This window comes from Trichosurus vulpecula, chromosome 7 (genome assembly GCF_011100635.1).
Source record: "Trichosurus vulpecula isolate mTriVul1 chromosome 7, mTriVul1.pri, whole genome shotgun sequence".
NCBI lineage: Eukaryota > Metazoa > Chordata > Mammalia > Diprotodontia > Phalangeridae > Trichosurus > Trichosurus vulpecula.
The window spans coordinates 215,829,052-215,831,873 of record NC_050579.1 but is presented as its reverse complement, the minus strand read 5'-3'; the positions used below and the strand labels follow the sequence as shown (position 1 = coordinate 215,831,873).

At 45.1% G+C, this 2,822-nt stretch overlaps 1 pseudogene; it reads left to right on the top strand.

The window, feature by feature from the left end:
* Window positions 1-881: 881 nt before the first annotated feature.
* On the top strand, window positions 882-1,508 carry LOC118857812 (annotated as a pseudogene).
* Window positions 1,509-2,822: the final 1,314 nt, after the last annotated feature.

Genomic DNA, 2,822 nt, shown 5'->3' with positions numbered 1-2,822 from the left:
TTTTTGGAAGAGAGGAAGGAAAAATCCAGACTTCTGAATTCATTGATATGAGATCCCTGGTGAGGAAATTCCTTTCGTCAATGCAGACGGAATATTCTTCTAAAAAGTATATCCTTAAAGATTTTTCTGGAGTTCTGAATGATAGAGTGTCATTAAATTACTTGTCCAACATCACACTGGCAGTGTCAGAGGGAAGATTTGAACCTAGATCACCAATACTTCAAGTCTTGTTCTTTTTCTACTACAACAATTGGCTTCTTCTCCTCCACCTCTATATTGTTCTCCTCGGTCACATGATTTATTTACATAACACTGTAAAGTCACATATATTACATCATTATCCCCCTTCTACAGATGAAATAGGTGAGGCTCATAGAGTTGAAGTGACTTGTCCATGTTCTCAGAACTAATGTTATAGGTGAGATATGAGGCCAATCCACTATTGTAAATCACATTCCCAAAGCCTCAACTGATTTATTATTAATTATATACATAAACATACCTATTTTGGACAATATGAATTTCTATCTATTCCCTTTAACTATTTACACTTATCATCTTATCCATCATATTCCACCTCTTTTCTGAAATTTCCACTTCTGATGAAGGCTCAAAGTGAGTTTCTTCTCTTTTTACTTCATAATGACTAGTTAACTAAATAGACATATCTATTTGTTGCCTTTAATATGCATATGTTATTTCCCCAACAAAATCAAAGAACCGCATATTTCGGGTTGGAAGGAAATTTAAAGGACACCCTGTCTAATCCCTTCATTTTCCACTTGAAAAAAACTTAGTATCAGAGCGGCTGGCGGGCGGTGGCGGCGTGTACTGCGCGCGCTTCTCCGTGTTCTGGGAGCACAGCCCCGGCCCCCGCCGCCATGTGGGGCTGGTCAGTCCGGGCCGAGGTCCACAGCCAGGCCAAAGACGACATCAAAAAGGTGATGGCCGCCATCGATAAAGTACGGAAACGGAAGAAGTAACTGTGGGGGACACATCCCTTAGGATATTTAAATGGGTAGCTGACAGCAAAGACGAGAAATCAAAATCGAATAATTCAGCAGCCCGAGAACCCAATGGTTTTCCCCCTGATGCCTCTGCCAACTCTTCTCTCCTTCTTGAATTCCAAAATGGGAACAGCAATCAGAGCTCCATGTCTGATGTCTATCAGCTCAAGGTGGACAGTAGCACCAACTCAAGCCCTAGCCCCCAGCAGAGTGAGTCACTGAGCCCAACGCACACCTCAGATTTTCGAACAGATGATTCCCAGCCACCCACGTTAGGCCAGGAGATCCCTGCCTGCTTCTGAAGTGGCTGATGAACCTCCCACCCTCACCAAGGAAGAACCCGTCCCACTAGAAACACAGGCTGCGGAGGATGAGGAGGACTCAAGTGTCCCACCACTAAAGCATTTCCGTGTGGAGCAGTCTGCTGTGCTGCAGATGGCGTCAGAAAGTTCGCAACACCTGGTGTCCCTGCCTGCTTGGCTCCTAGCCTCTATTTATTGAATTCTGGTCCTGGCTGTGCTGTGTTGCTGGGGTGAAGGCAAGCATTGGGGTAAAAGACTGCAGGTCTCGGCCCCCTGGGCTGAAAGGCTGCAGTGGGTAAGGTGGCCAGAGGACTTGGGGTCATTGTGTCATCTTTCCGTCCCTGGTACCTGGTACTTGTTTGCTTGCTCCTAGGAAGAGGGTTGCCTTCTCCCCTTATGCTTTCCTTAGGGGACTCGAGCTGCAAGTGGGTGGCCCTAGGGTTCCCCAAGCTCTAGGCTCGTCCTCCAGGGTACGCTTCCAGGTGGAGCTCACACCCTCAGGCCCTATCCCTGCTTTTTGGGGAGCCAAGCCTGGAACATCAGCCATCACCTCTAGTTGTGTGGCCTCTGCTCCCTGGGCTGAGCTGCTCCTAGGCCAGTGAACATAGTGCAGAGACTAAGTGCCCTGTAGAGAGAAAGCACTGAGGGATCTTGGTGACCCTTGTTAGAAGCCGTGGACAAAGCCCATAGGCTCTTGGGCTCTCCCTGCAAGGGCCAGAGTGAGCCCTTCAGCCTCGGACAGGAGTGTGTCTGGTGCTGGCACTGGAAAGGGGGGGGGCAGGATTGGGTGCCATGGCCTAATCTAGGCTTCTGGGGAAAGGAGGGGCTTCTTCACTACCTGACTGAGCTTGGAGGCTGATCACATGGATTTCCATTTGCCCGGGCCCTGGCCTCTTCCTCAATTCTCCATCTCCCATTAGGCTCTTTCCAGCGCTACTCTTCTGCCTTCCCTTCTCTCACATGCCCCTTTTTCCTGTCCTCAGTCCTGGGCCAGCACTGCTGCTACAGCTTATGTCCCAGCAAGAGTGTGTGTGAGGTTCCAGGAACACCAAGCCCAGTTCTTCAGCTCAGATTTTCTGGGAAAGTTTTTTTTTCTTTGAAATCTGCATGTTGAATCCAACTTTATGATATTCTTTTTGTTTCAAAAAAAAAGTTTTAAAAAAATTAAAATGGGCTACTATGAGTGAAGACATATTTTAGCACTGAATAGAATATTTTTAAAATTAAACTATTTGAAATACAAAGAAAAAAAGCAAAACAAAATAACTTAGTATCAGAGATATCAAGTGGCTGACCAAGGTAACACAGAATGAAGAAATCAATTGGAAAGATTTGAACCTTGGTCTCATTAATTCAACACTAGTGTTTTTTTATTTTTTTTCTGCTGTACCATGCATAGGACATGTCTAAAAATTTTATGTATAACACACAACATTTAAGAAAGTACTTTGAATATAACATAATGAATGTTAGTTACAATTTTACTTCTATCTAAACCTGAAAAATATATGAA